The sequence below is a fragment of the Pongo abelii genome, chromosome X, assembly GCF_028885655.2.
Source record: "Pongo abelii isolate AG06213 chromosome X, NHGRI_mPonAbe1-v2.0_pri, whole genome shotgun sequence".
NCBI classification, from domain to species: Eukaryota; Metazoa; Chordata; class Mammalia; order Primates; family Hominidae; genus Pongo; species Pongo abelii.
In genome coordinates this window covers 6,420,393-6,440,772 of record NC_072008.2, presented here as the reverse complement: position 1 = coordinate 6,440,772, position 20,380 = coordinate 6,420,393, and the positions used below count along the sequence as shown (strand labels likewise).

Here is a 20,380-nt window from a genome sequence, read left to right as displayed (position 1 = left end):
GACCAACAAGAGAGATATGGTATTGATAGAGACAGGAGGGAGGGAAATTCTGGGCAGAAGAGGGCGGGTCCCCAGTGAAGGCCCCACCCTCAAGCCTAGAACTGAGGCCCAAAGTGAGAACCTACATTCCTGTTTTCCTGCTTGAATGTTGCCTTTTCCAAAACCACCCACGGCCTGCCGCATCTCCCAACCTGTGCCCATAAAAACCCCAGGCTCCACCAACAGAGAGAAGAAGAGGAGAAGCAGCCGGACATCAGAGGCTACTGTTGGACATTGAAGAGCAACAGCTTGAATTTAGAGGGATGGCTTGATGGTGTAGCTTCCAAAGATTACCTTCCTGCTCTGTCTCCTTTCTCAGCTCCCACTCCCACTGAGAGTCACCTCAACGGGCAATAAAATCTCCAATCTCCCATCCTCCACACTTACCATCTCCAATGTGTTCGTGCGACCTCATTCCTCCCGGATGCCGGACAAGAACTCGGGTGCCATAAGTGTGGTTGCAAAAGGCTGTCATACTGACCCTCCACTGTGCCATTAACACTTAAGCCACCCATGGATGGCAAAACTAAAGCAGCACTGACTGTAACATTCCTTCTGGGGCTTCAGGGGTCATGGGCAGCCCCCCAGATGGTGCTGCAGGGCCAGCATGGAGTTTGTTCCTACTGGCACCCAAAAACATGCCCAAAAGCACCCCAGCTTCTGCACTCGCTCACCTGTGTGCTCCCTTCCTTGAGGGGTTGAGCACAGCAGGTACTAGTGAGTGGAGTTTGCCCCTGCTGGCACCTGTACACTCCAGTTCTCACCCGTGAAGGGGTCAGGGAAAATCTCCTGCTTCAGTATGGTACATAAGTAAGTGTGTGTGTGTGCCTGTGTGTGTCTGTGTCTGTGTGTGTGAAGAGAGACTTAGGGGTTAGGTAATCCATGGTGGTGAAATTAAGCGTGATAGGTGAGTCCATTCTAAGTGAGAACATCTAATTTCCTGTAGCAAAATTCTGCAGCTAAAATGAAGAAAAGTCCAATTACCTACAGCAACAAAATGAAACAAAACAAAACATTGTGTGTTTTACAAGATTTTCTGTTATTATATACTTCATGGCTACAGGCTACCTTCCTTACAGATTAAATTTTTAAAATTGCAGTTAACAGTTATCGATCAAGGAGAGTTCTTTCTTTCTCTCTCCCTTTCTTTCTTTCTTTTCTTTCTCTCTCTTTCTTTCTTTCTCCCTTTCTTTCTTTCTTTCCTCTTTCTTTCTTTTTCTTTCTTTCTTCTTTCCATAGAAGAAAGAAAATGGATACTAAAAAATAAGCATATCTTGTACAGTTTAAACTTTAAAAAGAAACTCAGCCCCCTACCTCATTGGCTTCTCTAGAGGACATCTTCCTTGTTCATTGTGTTCTTGTGGTGCTGGAGAATTTTTTTGTGTTGTTTTTTTTTTGAGACAGGGTCTTACTCTGTCACCTAGGCTGGCACAATCAGGGCTCACTGCAGCCTCAGCCTCCTGGGCTTAATCAATCCTCCCACCTCAGCCTCCAGAGTAGCTGGGACTACAGCTGCATGCCACCATGCCAGACTAATTTTTGTATTTTTTTGCAGAGTTGGGATGTTACTGTGTTGCTCAGGCTGGTCTCCAACTCCTGGGCTCAAGTGATCCACCCACCTTGGCCTCCCAAAGTGCTGGGATTACAGGTGTGAGCCACCGCACCCAGCCACCTATTGCTACATAACCTAATTATCCCCAAATTCAGCAGCTTAAAACAACAGCATTAATTATCTCACTATGTATGTAGTTCAGGAGTCCAGGCACAGCTTAGCTGGGTCTTCTGGTTCAGAATCTCTTAGATGTATCAGCCAGCTCTATAGTCATCTCAAATCTCCACTGGAAATCTTTCAGGCTCACTTACGGGGTGGTTGGGAGGATTCATTTTCTTGCAGGCTGGAGGACTGCAGGCCTCAAATGCTCACTGGTGTTAGCTGGCGATCACCCTTATTCCTTGCCAGTTTGTGTAGTGCTACATGGTGGCTGGCTTCACCCGAATGACTAAGTGAGAGGGCAAGAAAGGATGCAGTGGTGAGATGGAAGTCATGGCATTTGCTATTTTATAATTTAACCTCAGAATAGGTGTCCTATCCCACACTTCTATTCAGTAGAAGCCAATCTAGCCCACACTCAATATACAATGGCATGAAGATCAGGAGGTGGGGATCATTGAGGGTCACTTCCAAAATTGGCTATGACACCTCACTCTTGCAAGCAATCTGTGGTTCTACTAAGATTTGACTTGGAGAGGTTAGATAGGTGGACAATCACAGAGAAGGCAATTAACAAGTTCAAAACCTGCTTTACATCATGCAATATTCCCAAGTAACAAACCTGCATGTGTACCCCCAGAATCTAAAATAAAAGTTGGAAAGAAAACCTGCTCGTGACTATTTAAGAAAAAAACAAATCCTTAGTGTACCCAAACCCCAAGGATTTCCTAGTTTCATGTTTCTCAATTATTTCTCTCTTCTCTTCCCTTTCCATCATTTCTCAACACCAGGATTGATCAGCAAGTTCTCAAAAATGTTGTTTTCTTATACATATAATTAACTTTCCACAGCTTCTGCCAAAATTTTGCACCTGAAAATTTACTTGGGGTTTGGAGCCAGCCAGGTCTTCTCTTTCCCAATCTCCATCCTTAGCAGGTGGTTTTGACAATAGAGGATACATTATTTCTAGCTCTTACATCCATTTCTTGTCTTCTTAACACTGAAGGGACAACATATGTATGTATATATGTGCATATATATACACACATGCATACAGATTGAAGAATGAATTTGAAAAACTAGGTCAGCCCACTAGAAGCAGGCACATTTTAAAGACAAGGAAACTGAAATTAAGTTACTGCAAGTTAAAGGGTCAATGAGTCAATTAGAACAGTGTTGTTCCAACTTATTCCTGAGAACTCTTGTTTAAGGGAGGTATTTCAGGTGTCCTGAAAGCATTTGATACAAATATGTGAAAACGAAAGTTGAAGAAAGAATGAATCCACCATAAAATTGCTTCTAAATGACACATTTGTTAAAGAAACTGTATTGTTTTTTACTGATTGGCTTTATTAAGAAACAGTCATAAATGTAAACTAAAAAATCAATGTCTTGATCAAATACTGTATTTACTATTTTATATGTTGATCATATGCAAATGGATTCATTTTTGCAGCCGGTGAAGAACCAAGAGAGACACTCAATCTTGGAGTTATGTATCTTTCCCTGAGTAGCAACGCTTCTGGTTCTTGCGTATAGTTATCCAAAACAATAAAGCGGAATGTTGAGCCCTGCTTGGTATGTTAGTTAGAGCGGGCGTTACCCTTTGTCCCCATAGAGCAGTGGGCATTTACGCCAAGCCATAAACATCTTTTAGAAGCCTTGCAGGTCTATGTCTTGCAGGTGTTAGCACGCAAAGTCTTTGGCTAAAAAAAGAAATCGGGGACTAAGGAATGTCACCCATTCCGATGGCCAGTGTTTGCCTGGCAGAACATTGTCTCAAAGGCTGCCTTCAACAATTTTTTTGGTAAGGTAATAACTTTATTAAAATAAAATTCATAAATCCCACAATTCACCCCCTGAAATGTACAATCACATGGTTTTGAGGATATTCACAGACTTGTGTAACCATCACTACAATCAGCTTTAGAACATTTTTATCACTCTGAAAAAGAAACTGTGCCCTGTCCGTTGGTCATCCCCTCCTAAGTTCCTCCATCCATCCCCACAACCTTAGGCAACTACTAATCTCATTCTATGTCTATATGGATTTGTCTATGCTAGACATTTCGTGAATGAAATCATACAATATTTATCTTTTTTTATGATGGACTTTCCCTTAGCATACCGTCATCAGGGTCTGTCCATATTGTAGCTTGTATTCATTCTTTCACTCCTTTTTATGGCCAAATACTATACCATTGTACGTATATAGCACATTTTTATATCCGTTTATGAGTCAGTGGACATCTGGGCTGTTTGCAGCTTTCACAGGGCATTTTTATACAGGACAAATTTCTCCTTCTGATGTGAACCAGCCATGCCTGATTTTACTACCATCGTTCCCACAGGCAATACCCAAGTAAACTCAGAAGGGTGTGAGGTATGAAGGGCTTGCATGCTAGAGTGTGAAGTCAGATTTCCATTAGTCATCTCTTCATACTGGTGCATGCATTCTTACTAAACAAAGGTAACATCACAACCATGGGAACAATTGAACTCTTTGGATATGGGCAGTTAAAACAGAATCAGACTCCAAGGGCAGAATATGGAGAATGTTGCATACAGGAGTCAGAGTTTGGGTGAAAGAAAAATATTACAGAAGAGGAAAGGTAATAAAATATACTACTACTATTTCATAGATATTGGTGGGCATCAGGCAAAAGTGGGATGATGATTTTAACAAGAAGAAAATGAACTAGAAGTCAGAAAAATTGTGGCCAAGTTTTCCCTCCTCCTACTTTAAAAAATAAAAGTTAATTTATAAGATTCCTATGCAGCCATAAAAGATGATGAGTTCATGTCCTTTGTAGGGACATGGATGAAGCTGGAAACCATCATTCTCAGCAAACTCGCAAGGACAAAAAACCAAACACCGCATGTTCTCACTCATAGGTGGGAATTGAACAATGAGAACACATGGACACAGGAAGGGGAATATCACACACCGGGGACTGTTGTGGGGTGGGAGGAGGGGTAGGGATAGCATTTGGATATATACCTAATGTTAATTGACGAGTTACCTGGTGCAGCACACCAACATGGCACATGTATACATATGTAACTAACCTGCACGTTGTGCACATGTACCCTAAAACTTAAAGTATAATAATAATAAAATAAAATTAAAATAAAAAAAAGATTCCTGTGACTCAATAATAGAGGTGTTAATGATGATTATGGGAAAAAATAATCCTTGGAGAAGCAACTCATTAAAGAACACAAAAATTGTATTATTTCCTAAAGGATGACCTTTTCTGCAGTTCTTAGTTATTTAGCCTGCCAATTCCCCAAATCTTTTCCTTGTATTTGTTTTCTGTTGAGAGTACCATCATCTGACCAAACCTATCCACTGAAAAGTGTACATTTATTCTACATATAATGAATTAGTATTTGCTCTTATTTCATTTCATTCCACTTCATGAACTTCTCACTTTTTAGCAACTTCTAAGAAATCACTTGATTCTTTAATTTCTGTGTATATAAGTGCTTATGTACATAAAAAATGTAATTCTACATAGATACATGATGTATTACTTAATGCACCACTTTTAAACAAATGGACCCAAACTATACATCCAAGTGTTATTTGTGAATGTCATGTTACTACTATTTTTGAAGTTCTTTAGGAGGAATAACTTCTAGTGTTCTATAGCATTGTAGGATGACTGTAGTTAACGATAATATATAATATCATTTCAAATAGCTGGAATGAGAATATTGAACATTTCCAACACAAAGAAATGATAAATGTTTGGGAAGCTGGTTATGTTTGGGAAGCTAATGACCTTGATCTTATCACTATACATTATTTGTATGGTAACATCACTATGGACCCCATGAATTTGCCAATTAGGAAAATCAAATTAAAAAAAAAAAAACATACGACATACCAAAAACCATCCATCTTCTTGTTTCACGAATATCTGACTTTTAACAATGACAGTACTTCCCCGTTTTCTGGTATTTGTTATGTCTGGTTCCTGTATCACATTTATAAGTCCCACCATTTATGTTGACCTTCACTAATGCACAGCACTTTTACATGTGTTGTGTTAGCCCATTACCAGGCACATAAGAAAACTGAGGCAGGGAGATTCGGTTACTTGCTCCCTGTCCCATGATCACGAGTCTCTGAGCTATATCTGAGCTCACAGCCTTTGTCAAATTTTCCAACTCTCTTTCTTTCTATTCGCTCCCTACTGTGCCATGCTGCCATTTTGATAACTCACCATATTCCCAGGGGTTGGCTTTGAATGCATTTGGTTATTTCCCAGAATGAAAGCCACTGTCGGAGACTAGAAAAAGTCATTAGTGAGGATTTAAAAAAAAAAAAATCAGTTTCTATGTCTGAAAACACCTGGAATTGTATTATAATATATAGACAATATGGTGCAACCAAATCCTAGCTGGGCAGCGAAGCAGTGCTATAGGAAGTACTTCATAACTTTCCATTACTCCATAACTCTCTGTGAGAATTGGATTTGCATTTGATCCCCTTCCCATGTTTTTATTTTGAAAAATGTCAAATCAGCAGAAAAGTTGAAATAGTAATACAGTAAATACCTCTATGCCCTTCATTAAGATTTACTAATTATTATTTTACCATTTTCTCACATTTGCTTTCTCTCTCTACTATTTTTGCTTATGCACTCTCTAGTCGATATTATATATGTATCCACAAATACATACACAATACACATATATAAATTAATATAGAATGCATAAATATAATGCATATATATATAGTCACAACCTTCTGAATTACTGGAAAGTAATGACACTTTACTGACACTTTAGCGTGTATCACCTAAGAACAGAGACATACTTCTGTGTAACCATAATATAATTATCACATTGAAGATATTTAAGGTTCACACAATAATATTATCTATTGTACCATACCATATTAAAAAGTGCCCCTTGCCACAAAAATCTCTTTTCCCCATATTTAAATTCAGGCATCCGTTAATGAACATGCTTTGCATTTATTTGTAATAGGCTTTTGCAAATCTAGAATTGCTTCTCCACATTTTTGGTTCATTGTTTCATAGAATTGACATTTTTAAGAGTCCATGCTAGTTGTTTCATAAAATACTGAATTTGTATTCAATCCAGTATTTGTCTTATTGCTTCCTCATGATTACATTCAGGTGAAGCTCTTTGGTAAGAACATGACTTAGGTGATCTAGAGCAAATTATATCCGGAGTCAGATAATGTTCGTTTCTGCATTTGTTCTAAAGGATTCTTTAATTTAAGATATATTATAATGTATACGTGTATTCACATGTGTATATATGTGTGTATACATATATGTGCATACATGTGTATATATGTGTACATATGTCTACATATATGTGTTTATTCATGTGTGTACATATATTTGTGTTTATACATGTGTGTATAACATGTGTACATATATTTGGGTTTATACATGTGTGTATACAAATTTGCATATACACATGTGTATATGTGTGTATGCATGTGTGCATATGTGTATATACACAACTGTGTATGTATGAGGCTAACATTGGAAAGAGATGCTGGGGAAATTAGATTCTGAAACAATTACTTTTTTATATCTTTATGTCATCCATAAAAAAGAAAAGAAAAGGAATACCAGAATAATTTTATTAAATAGCACACTGACCCAGTCTTGGTTAAAAATTGACTGACTCTGAATCAGGTTTCAATATTTTCTAGTCAAAATCTACAAAGAGAGAAAAGAGCATGGACATGGTTGTGATGATCTAAAGACACACTCAACTTGTAGCTCAGTATTAGAAATCTCAAGGTCTCCAGGTGACTCTTACTGTACTAAATTGGTATGATTTTCTTTAAGACCTAAATGTCACTTGGACACAACTCTAAGAAGTTTCCAAAACTCAAAATACAAGGCAGAACTGAACTGTCCTTTTAGATCAAACTGAAATCCAGGCACCTTTTTTTGAAGATTGCTGTAAGGATTTCATAACAAATAAACAATGGCTAGCCCAGGACATGGCTGGAAAGATAGTTCAATATACGCCCCTCCTTTTTGAAATTCTTCAGCATCTATCCTAAGACAGTTTACAATCTATAGTACTACTGGAGGGTTGCATGTTATGTTGAAAAGAGAGCATGCTGGTTTTCATCAATCAAACATGAAAAATTCAGATCTTGCTATCCTCATGTGAACAATGATATATTAATATACTTGATAACATGTCCACACATCCATCAGAAACTCAAATATTGGACATGCAAAATCCTGTGGTTCATTCACAATGTTCAAATAGTAAAGAAAGACACCCTCAGAAAACCTAACTACGTAGCAGCTAAATAAAATCTTTTTTGTTAACAATCTATATTGCGGCTTTATTACTAAAGCAGCTATGGTAAATTTAAATAATTACAAAGATAATTTCTATAGCTCAGTGTTCCCATTTTTGATGGAAAAATAGAAGTGTTTCACATTGCATGTTGTCTAGACATGCCCCTAAATGCATACTAAAAATGCCAAAATTCCTGCAACTTTAAACTTATAAAAATGTGTGTGATGTGATTTATTCCTTCTAAATACTTATCATTGTGTGTTTATTTTCATGACCAATTCTTGACTCAGAGAGGTCACTAAGCATTCATTTAAGTCACACATTAAAATATCCTCTAGACTGAAGATAGCATTGGCTGAATTATTTTAAAAGAAAATACATTATTTCTAAAGCTCTTTTCTAGTGCCACAGCCTGCAGAATGTCATGCTTTACGTCTGTTTTTTCCTTTATGATTTCCTCCCAATCACAATGTAGAAAGGTTGACCACCACAGGCTCAACCATCCTTATTAAATCTTACCTATTCTTCAGGCTATCATGTCTTCAATTCCTTTTTCTATGTTATTGATTTTCCAATGTAACTATGGTACTGGTATTTTTCATTCCTTGTTGGAGGTCACCTTCATTTAAGAATTGAATAGCCAAAGCAGTTTGAAGTACCTTTATCTTTTCATGAGGAACACAATTTTTTTTTAAAGTCACAAGGTCAGAATTAATGTTTGATCTCTAAGCTGCAAGTCTTCATGTTATATTAACTATAACAGGGTGCTGATGGAGGATGGAGTTAACATTCTGAGATAGAATCGTGTCCTAAGGAAAAAGCCCATATTTTGCTCTTAAAAAAGTAAATTCTTTTTCTTTCTGTAAGCCTTTTAATTCCAAAATTAGTTAGTTTACACTTTGGAAGTGTTTCAATAGATTCATACTGATTTTCTTTAAATTTCAGGCTCCATATGTGTCTTGCTAAGCCTTTTTCATCAAATAGTCTACTCCACTATCTGAAATAAAAAGTTTTCATTTGTGGATTCTAAGATTTAGACTTTACAATATCGTTTTTGTTATTCCCATGGCATTAATAGGGAATACTTTAGCACAAAAGTAAAAAAGTGGGTTACTCTACCAACCATGTAAGATTGTTACAGATAAAAGTCAAGTAATATTTGTAAGGAAGCTATTGTGTACAAAACATTGTTCTCGTTCCACCTCCTTAAGGGTATAAATTGCACCCACCTTTGTGTTTTGTACAGTGCTATGTAGCTAGAAGGAGCTCAGTAATTATACGTCGTTGCATCAGTTGATTTTAAGAATTGATTAAACATCAACCCAGTAAATTACGCCTCATCAATTTTCAAACTGCACAAAATAAAATGTCAATCTGCCATCTCCTTTATCAATTGTGAGACTCAGGTTCTTATGGAAGAACAGATTAGGGCATTTACAATATCTTTTGACAATTTCCTTTAACAGAAGTCTTAAATCATTTCAAGCCAAAAATATATCATCTCTCTTCTTCCATAACCAGACCTCCAGTTACTCAGTGACTCTTACAATGCTTGAGATGATTCCTGTTTCAGTCTCTTCCCTAGATAGATCCCGTACCCACCCACCATTTGCCCTTAGGCTACATTTTTCTTTTAAGCAAAAACTAGTCAAAGGAGGGGAAGGAATCTCATTTGTGTGCCAAGGAATTCCTGGGCTGGTAGAGAAACTGTCAGGTTATCCTGAGTGTGTGCGAATAAATTAATTCACTTTACCATTGTGGAAATGGCCGGGGAGGCTTGTTTTTCCTCCAGCTGGAGAGAGGCAGTTAATTTCAGTTCATTGAATTGAGTATTGGATCTGGAAGCACAGCCCACACCACTGGCGTTTGTGAACAAATAATCCTTCCGCAGAAATGGCAGGTAATTGAGTTGGTACCGATGGGGTATCAAAGCGGCGCTGCCAGAGTTCAAGTGTCTACTAAATTTTTCCCAAAGTGGAAACAGCATGAATGATCACTTTCCTAGGTATCCTTCCCGGCATTTGGGGCCCTGCTGTTTATGTTAAAGACAGCTCCTATGATAGGAAACCTGACTGAGGAGAAGGGACAAATGGAAAGGAAAGAGTCTTATTAGATATCACCCTTGTAAACAGAATGGCGTCTGCTTCCCTATACTCTTTCATTATTCTTTTAAATGAAGTTAGGGGATCTTACATTGCTTTTCTTAGCCAGGTGCAGTGGCTCACATCTGTAATCCCAGCACTTTGGGAAGCCGAGGCACACAGATTACTTGAGGTCAGGAGTTTGAGACCAGCCTGGCCAACATGGTGAATCCCCATCTCTACTAAAAATACAAAAATTAGCCGGGTACGGTGATGCATGCCTGTAGTCCCAGCTACTTGCGAGGCTGAGGTGGGAGGATCACTTGAACATGGGAGGCAGAGGTTGCAGTGAGCCGAGGTGGCGCCACTGCACTCCAACCTGGGCAATAGAGTGAGACAGTGTCTCAAAATAATAATAATAACAACAATAATAATAATAATGATAAGTAAATAAATAAATTGCTTTTCTTACCAAATGCATCAAATGCATAATATGCTTCACAAACAAATGTAGCCTTATTAGTATTTTTATTTTTCTTTCTTTCTTTTTTTTTTTAGACAGGGGCCTGCCCTGTTGCCCAAGCTGGAGTGCAGTGGCATGATCATACCTCACTACAGCCTCAACTTCCTGGGGTCAAGTGATCCTCCTGCCTTAGCCTCTCAAGTAGCTGGGACTGCAGGTACACACCACCGTATACAGCTAATTTTTTATTTTTTGTAGAGACAAGGTCTTGCTATGTCGCCCAGGCTGGTCTCAAACTACTGGGCTCAATTGATTTTGCCACCTCTGCCTCCCAAACTGCTGGTATTACAGGCAAGAGCCACTGTGCCCAACCCTTAATAGTATTTTCATAGTAGATGTGGAAACATTTGGTCCGTGGATCTGAGTCTAACTTTCAATTCCCTCCCTTAATAACAATAGGTCTTTAAGTTAATCACTTATTTCCTCTGAGCCTTAGCTTTTCAATTTGTAAAGTAGGAATAGTAATATCCATTATTATTACATACTAGTGTCATAATAAAGCGTATGTGTTTAAAATAAAGAATGAAGAGACTGGGTGCAGTGGCTCACGCCTGTAATCCTAGCATTTTGGGAGGCTGAAACAGACAGATCACCTGAGGTCAGGAGTTCGAGATCAACCTGGTCAACATGGCGAAACCCCCTCTCTACTGAAAATACAAACAATTAGCCGGGTGTGGTGGCACATGCCTGTAATCCCAGCTACTTGGGGAGCTGAGGCAGGAGAATCACTTGAACCAGGGAGGCAGAGGTTGCAGTGAGCAGAGATAGCACCACTGCACTCCAGCCTGGGCGACAGACTGAGACTGCATCTCAAAAAATAAATAAATAAATAAAAATAAAATAAAGAATAAAGAATTCACATTATAATCAAGCAAAATCAACTAAAGAATGCCCCATTGGAATTTTAACCTTAAAAGGTTGCCAGGGAAAAGATCTTCTTTTCACACTATTGATTTTATCAAAAGCCAACACAGACTATGCTTTGTTAAAAATAAATAAATAAATAAATAAAGAAGAAGAACACAAAAGCCTTTTTATTAGAATAAAATTTGACCATGCATATTTGCAGGCAGATATATCTGTATATGTGCACTTAATTATTAATGTCTAGAATCTAGAGCAGTTGTGGTCAAGCTGTGACCCTCCACCTGCTTTTCTGTAAATAAAGTTTTATTGGAACACAGCCAGGTCCATTTGTTCATGTTATCATCTATGGCACATTCACACTACAACAGCATAGTGGGGTAGTTGTGGCAGAAACTACATGTCCCACAAAGCCAAAAACACTTGCTATCCAGCCCTTTCCAGAAAAAAGTTGACAAACCCTGATCCAGAGTTCATACACATTTTTCTTCTCAAGAAGTTTTTCACTTGATGGAAATCATCCGAAACCTTCTGAGTTGCTCAGATAGGGAAAATAGACCATAAAACCAAGCCAGATTATTATGACTGTTACTTAAAATAGATCTCTCCCAGCTGGAAAAATTATAGAGACCAAAATGCCACTATGCAGATTCAGCCTAGAGCCTAAGTAACTGGACATCTTGGGAGAGAAGCCTTGAGTAAAAGTCAGATGAAACCAGCCAGGAAGCTCATTTGCCTGCTTTATCTTTGTTATTGTTTCCCTGTATCAGGAAGAACAACACATGACAACGACCTAAGGCTAAAGACAAAAGCAGGGAAAGCAAGTAGCGGATAAACATTTCAGATGGTAAGTGTATCTCTGATTGAAAATTATCCTGAAGATACATGCGCAAGATGTTTGCTCTCCTATTTCCTGAACAGGGAGTAAAGGAGAAAAATGAAGCATATTTCTAGATACTTTTAATTTCCTTAAAAAAAAAAAAAAAAACATATGAAACATTTCTAAATTGACCTTCTCAAGTACACAAAGCTCTCCACAATCTAGGATCCTGGAATCCTTTCTCTCAATTTTGTCTAAACTACTGGACTCTTTGAATCTCCATAATGTTGGATTAGTTTATCACTTAGTGTCTTTGCACGCCTTGGAGTGCCTCACCCCAGATCCCCTCCTCCCCATTATCCAGCTCTGTTTTGCATCATAGGGAGCCTAAGCCATGCAGACACTATTTTCAAACATTCATGTCACCAGGCTTCCTGCTAGAATGCACCAGCAGGAGATTCGCTGATGGGAAAAAGGGGAAATCCAGAATATTTCTCAGCCCTCTTATAATGTACCTTCTCCATGCATGGCTCAAAATCCTGCTCTTCACTATTGCAGCTTCCATTGAGTTTATTAACATCGCCTTCTCCGTTTGACCATCCAGTATAGGGTTGGTGTCAGCTTTCCACTGTTACTAGGCTCTGAATTCTCTCATTCTGTTCACGTTGACAGCACTTGTGTTATAAATCCCTTCTATCCATTTCCCTCTATGGTACAATCAGTGGTACAATTCCCTCTGTTCCTGGTTGGCTCCTAACTGATACATCACCTTGCTTTTGTGACAATCATTTGGGTGCATTTCTTAAACTTGGTTTCCCCCTTCTATAACCATCTTAAGGATCTATCTGTGTCTAACCATCTTTGTGTATTCCACAGTATCCAGAACACAGCTCAGCACATTGTAGCTGTGCAATAATTATTTATTGAATTAATTTTAGTTGAAATGCTCACCGTGGTCAAAGACTCAAGGGGATAAGATGACTCATTGTCTTGCTGGCAGTATTATTTTCTAAAGTGTGGACTGGTAGAAACCACCAGCATTCTGCAAATGTATGCTGCACTTATTGGATGAAGAAGGGATCACAGCTAAACTGAGAAATCAAGAGTTTGATGGACTGAGAAACCCCACTGGAGACTGATCGCACACAGCCATCAGAAACTGATAACTATTTCTATGCATTATTTCAGGGCACAATTCCGAATACAAGCATAGGAAGACACTTTTCTCATTGGATAATTATCTGATGTACATCATTCTCTTATATTCTGTATTAGGCAACTCAGATATCTGTAATATCTGTAAATTTACATATCTGTAAATATACCTGTAAATTCGACCTTTTGCTTTGTATTTCATGGCTACATTGAAAAAGTCTCCCAAGCTAGTTAAACAAGACATATTTCCTTTATCCATAAGGAACACTTGGTGCTTGCAGCCATCACAACTTGAGTTTACCCCGTGTGATTGTCTGAGCAACACTAATTTTGGGGCTTCTTTAAGTGGGCTTACGTCTACAGTTTTGTCACTCCTTTCTTAAAGTATCAGAAGAGGAGAAGATGAGTTAAAGCAGTCCAGTGAAAAAAATCCTGCTTGTAGATAGTAAAGTTTGAATCCTATCTCCACTGTTAGCTAGCTCTGTGATCTTCAGGAAAGTTACTCAAGTGTGGTATCTTCATCCTTAGAGTGAGTGTGGTGGAAACTATGTTAGATAGTGTGCTGGGATTGAAAGGAGATGACACACATGAAAACGTACAGCACAGGATTTCACATATGAGTTCCACAGAGGACACTGGCATACACTGGCCTCACTCTGCATAGAATACAATCATTTCTGGGTAGCCCACTCTGCTGAGACCCACATTAAGAAAGGCATATTACATTTTTGCTTCCTCTTCAACTCTTTCCCATTGAACCACCCCAGAAGAAATTACTTTTCTCATCTTAAACAATAAAATTAGATTTTTAACCTGGGTCCATAATGTAATTGGAGTCCCTATGATGTGTCTCCTGTGTGTATGTGGGGTTTTCTCTTGAAGGAACATTAAACTATCCATGAAATACATTAACTGGGTCCATAGCACCAAAAATTGTAAAACCACTACTGATATTTATTTTCCTTACTAAATCCACTTATGGGTGAGCTCCAAAATACTCAACAATTTTATAATGCGAATTTTAGTTACAGGCCATTTTTTTTGAGAGAGAGTCTCGCTGCGTTGCCCAGGCTGAAGTCCAGTGTCACCATCATGGCTCACTGCAGCTCTGACCTCCCAGGATCAGATTATACTCCCACCTCAGCCTCTCAAGTACCCAGGACTACTGGCATGCACCCCCATAATCAGCTAATTTTTTTTTGTAGATACAGGATTGCACTATGTTGCCCAGGCTGGTCTCAAATTCCTGGGCTCAAGCAATCCACCAACCTCAGCCTCCCAAAATGCTGGGATTACAGGCATGAGCCACCATGCCCAGCCTACAGGCCATTTTCAAGAACTATGCTACATTTTCCCTTTTATCGTGTTGTTTTCCTTAACCTCATTGAGGGGGATAACAGCTGTTTGAAAGAACACATAGAAACAGTGCTAAGAGATTGCCTTTCATGTTCTTACAGAACTGCATTTCATTCTTAAGGATTCCCAAAAATAAAGACCAGCAAGACTTCCTCTGCACTCGTTAGCAGAGCTGTCATCCAGTTATCCTACTAGACTTAGATTCCATTACTTTATATCATATATTATATGTTTCAGATGAACAACACATCTTAGGGCTTAGAGAATAAGCTATAAAATGCCCTGGATCTTTGACCTTCAATGTGACCTTCTCCTGGAAACCTTGTTTCCCACAATCTAGTTACTGAGCTCATGCATCATCTTGGGGACCTGATCAAAATTCTTATCTCAATAGACTTTACTAATTTTCTGTAGTCAGAGTACAGAATACTTTTCTCCAAGCTTCTATGAAATGCATGTTGTGCTGTCCTTATGGTCCTATTGGACCATTAAGTTCCTGAAAATAAGGTCCTCTTCTTTTCATTGTTGAGACACTTTTCTTTCGACTTAGGGTAACAAGACTACAAGAATGAGCAAACTGGTAGCCACTAATTCTTAGAGTGTTAGGTTCAGTCAATCACAATGTCCTAGGCTTTCTTTTGGGAATGATGACCTCATGTTGAGGGAAGAGTCTTTCTTCCAACTCAGGTTCAGAGCCTTAAGAATGAAGCCTGAAGCCTGGGGGATTAAGGCTTTACTAAATCTGCATGATTCAGCTCAGCCCAGGCTAGACAGCCTTTCTCTCACCTTTAACATTTTCATCTATCTTAACTCTTAACCCTGGTGTAGAACTTGTTGGAGAACCACAGTCCAAGGAGTATGACTCATTCCTATACTGTTGATAGAAATAGAAGGCAGGAAAATTCTGGGCAGAAAAGGGAGGGTCCCCAGTGAAGTCCCCACCCTCAAACCGAAAAGCCTGGAACCATGGCCCAAAGAGAGGACTTACACCCTTCTTTTCCCCCTCGAATTTTGCCTTCTCCAAAAACACCCATGGCCCACCCCACCTTCCCATCCTGTGCCCATAAAAACCCCAGGCTCAGCCAGCAGAGAGGAGAAGCAGCTGGATGTCAGAGACTACAGTTGGACATTGGAGAGAAGCAGCTTGACTTCAGAGGGACAGCTTGACTCCAGGGGAAGCTTACCTTTGTGCTCCATCCCCTTTTCAGCTCCCTTTCCTACTGAGAGCCACTTTCACCAGCAATAAAAAAATCCCCTGCATTTACCATCTTCAGTTCGTTAGTGCAACCTCATTCCTCCTGGACGCTGGACAAGAACTTGGGTGCCATGAGTGTCAGTACAAAAGGCTGTCACACTGACCCTCCACTGAGCTGTTAACACTTAAGCCGTCTGCAGATTGCAAAGCTAAAAGGCCACTGTAACACTTCCTCTAGGGCTTTAGGAGTCACAGGCACCCTACCCTAGAGGCAGCCATGGGGCCAGCATGGAGTTCACTGTTGCTAGTACCCAAAAGCACTCACCCTGGCTCCTGCACCCCCTCACCTGCACTCCCCCTCCCACAAGTGGTGGAGCAGTGAATGAGTGGAGTTCACCCCTGCCAGCACCCATGCACTCCAGTTCCCACCCATGAAGGGGTCAGGGAAATATCCTGCCTCACTGTTAGCCTTAAATGACCTGGCACAGTTGAATTCAGGTACCCCAAGCAAAACTATTTATAGGGATGAAATGACCAATGCAAAGAAGAGGCTGCCTACTGTCCTAGCTCAACCATGGGCACCACCCCAAACACAGGACTATCCTGTGGCAGGTACACATCTTTACCATCATTAGCCTGGCTTTCTATATCCATCACTCACCCAGTGAAAGGTGGAGACAGGAATGGAATCTTGCAAGATATTCTGAATGTGTGGACAGTGGTCTGCGGTAGCTCATTCACCCAAGTCGTTGGTGTGGCTTGTGGTCTTCAGTTTTCTCCTCACCTCTAACTTCAAGAGCTGGAGGATAAAGTAGAATCCAATATGATACTGGGAACTGGTTGGTCGATCCAACCCCTGATCTTCTTCCCATCACCAGTGAAAAAAATCATTCAATTGTGTTTTGGTTAATTTTTCTACTTCAGCAATGCTCTTAAGGCAGATTATTTGTAATATGAAGCAGCAGAGAGTGAAGAGTACTCCGTTTGTCTTTCCAGTAAAACACCTGGTAAATAGGAAATAATTAATCATTTATTGTTGAACGCATTGACTACATTGCCTGTTCCCTGTACTATAAGTATTCGCCTAAAACATGTATTTCTTCTACAAAAAATATTCAGCTCATAATACGGAGACTGTGTCTCATTTACACATTTCTTAGCAGGGCACCTTACATATGGAAGAAACTCATTTACTATTTGCAAAGAGCTTATTTCTATTTCTTAATTTTAAAACAGTTTTTTTTTTTCTAAAGACAGGGTCTCTCTCTGCCACCCAAGCTGGAGTGCAATGGTCTAATGACAGCTCACTGCAGCCTCAAACTCCCTGGCTCGAGGGATCCTCCTGCCCCAGTTTCCTGAGTAGCTAGGACTGAAGGTGTAGACCACCATGTCTGGCTGGTTTCTTTAAAATTTTTTTTTTTTTTGTAGACACGAGGTCTTGTTACAAAAGATTGCTTGAGTCCTGGAGTTCAAGATTAGCCTGGGCAAGTAGCCTGTTGCCCAGGCTAGTCTTGAACTCCAGGGCTCAAGCAATCTTCCTGCCTTGGCCTCCCAAAATGCTAGAATTACAGGTGTGAGTCACTGTACCTGGCCCCAGATAGCCTGTTTCTAAATATCACCTGCCATGCATTTCAGAACGGATCACGACCCTGCTCTGTCCTTCTGGTGCAGCCTAAGCCATCATATTTACCATTCCTGAGTTCTATCATTCATGCTGAGATATTTGAGAATATAATAGCTGTTTGAAAGAACACAGAGAAACAGCACTGAGAGGTTGCCTTTCATACACTTACAAAACTACTTACATTTCATTCTTAAGGATTCCCCCCCAAAAAAGACAGGGAAAGTATATTTTATTCATCTACTTTAACTTTTTTCTCTAACCTACATCTATAGGACTACAGTAAATATAGCAAAAACAGGTGGAATAAAATGTCTGTTACAGATTGTCTTTGCTCCAAAGCACAGAATTATGTAATAGAATACAAAAGCACAATATTTCTCACCTTGAGGAATGAAAATAATGAATTCTGGTAAGCTTTACGTTCTTACTTCTAGTAAAAGAATTCCTGCACTAATACGCTACACAAAAAGTTATATGAGCTTCCAATATGCAAAAGAATGCATTCAAACATTAAATTTACATAATCCCCGGTAGGATTTACCTGAACTGCATTGTCCACAAATGATCAAAAGTACTTGAGCAAACTAGCCCTGTATGAAAAACGTAATACTGCTAAAACCTAATGAACCTTTATATGCAACCTTTTCTACTCCCTAGTTCCACTCTGTAAACCTGGGATTTACCTGAAAATAGATAGTTACTGATTTCTTGGAAGCAACGAATTGATTGTAAAGGTTGTGTATTGAGAATCACACATATGTCTGGTTCCACATGCTTTGAGATAGTTATGGGGACTTAGGCAATACACTTTAATTACTGAGTCTAATTTTCTTTCTTTGTAATAAGAGCCTGCAAGGACTAGTTGTGCTTCTGATGGAAAATAAAGTGAGTTGTGGAAGTGACAATAGTATTGTAAGAGTTGAGTGATTTTTTCACCCACATGCTCTCTTTTAAACCTATCAGAGTGGAAACTATTCCGTTCTGCTATTGTACAAAAGCAGTCATAGGTGAGGAGTTCCAATAAAACTTTATTTACAAAACAGATGGTCAGTTGGATTTGGTCATGCGTCAAAATTTATCAACCCCCTTTTAAAGGATGGAAAGTAAATTGTTCAGTCATACCTTACTTGGGTTGCTAAACAAGATTTTGAACACATATTAGGTGTTCTTGTTCTAGTGTAGTGAACATGTTCTTGTTCACTACACTAAGTCCACTGTAAAAACTTTGGAAATGTATTTTTAAAATTAAAGAAAATGACCACCTTTCATCTTCTAGAGATCTTGCATCTTCCAGAGATAACCACGAATAATGCTTTTGTATAACTCTCTTTAGTCTTGGTTAAGTAGACTTTAGTGCATGGTTAAGACTGTGTTTGTGGTAGATTCCTGTCTAGTCTCTGATTCACTTAACACACGTCATAACCACTTTTCATTACTATTACAATCCTTCACGGACATCATCTGGATGCAGCGATTTTGCATGCCCTGGAAACATAGGTCAGCTATTTTGCCTCAAGATGGGAATAAATTTGAAGTGCAAGTTGAAATACAGCTCCAGGTGGGACCATATCCAGTCTAGCTCTCTGCTCTCCTGTCCCTAGCCTGCTGTCCTGCCCTTCTCCTGAGACGTCTCCTTCAGAAAATCATGTCCATTGATGATTTACTGGGTAAAGAAAATGTGGTGCATATACATAATAGAAAACTACACAGCCGCTCTGCCTTTCTGTGCCAAGGCGGCGCGTGGTCCATGCCGAGCGACAGAGACTCTCAGGCTATGCTCTCAGGATGACCGAGTGGGAGACAGCAGCACCAGCGGTGGCACAGACCCTTGACATCAAGCTTTTTGGGAAGTGGAGCACCGATGATGTGCAGATCAATGACATTTCCCTGCAGGATTACGTTGCAGTGACGGAGAAGTATGCCAAGTACCTGCCTCACATTGCAGGGTGGTATGCCCCCAAACGCTTCCACAAAGCTCAGTGCCCAGTTATGGAGCCCCTCACTAACTCCCTGATGATGCATGGCCGCAACAACTGCAAGAAGCTCACGACTGTGCGCCTTGTCAAGTATGCCTTCGAGATCATACACCTGCTCACAGGCAAGAACCCTCTGCAAGCCCTGGTGCATCATCAACAGTGGTCCCTGGGAGGGCTCCACACGCATTGGGCGAGCCAGGACTGTGAGACGACAGGCTGTGGACGTGTCCCCACTGCACCATGTGAATCAGGCCATCTGGCTGCTGTGAACAGGCACTTGTGAGGCTCCCTTCCGGAACATCAAGACCATTGCTGAGTGCCTGGCACATAAGCTCATCATTGCCGCCTAGGGCTTCTCCAATTCCTATGCCATCAAGAAGAAGGAAGAGCTGCAGCATGTGGCCAAGTCCAACCATTGATTTTCCCGGCTGCTGACCAATAAACCTGTCTGCCCTTTGGGGCAGCCAAAAAAAAAAAATAATAATAATGAAAGAAAGAAAGAAAGAAAGAACTACACAGCCATAAAAAAATAAAATAAAATCAAGTCTTTAACTGCAATATGGATGAAGCTGGAAGCCACTGTCCTAAGTCCATTAACTCAGAAGCAGAAAACCAAATACTGTATGTTCTCACTTATAAGTGAGAGCTAAACAGTGGACACACATGGGCATAAAAATGGAGATAATAAACACTGGAGACTCCAAAATGGAAGAGAGAGGGG

General features: G+C 39.8%; 1 pseudogene; it reads left to right on the top strand.

Annotated features, from left to right (window-relative positions):
* The first annotated feature begins 19,438 nt into the window (after positions 1 to 19,438).
* On the top strand, positions 19,439 to 20,078 carry LOC100439947 (small ribosomal subunit protein uS7-like; annotated as a pseudogene).
* Positions 20,079 to 20,380: the final 302 nt, after the last annotated feature.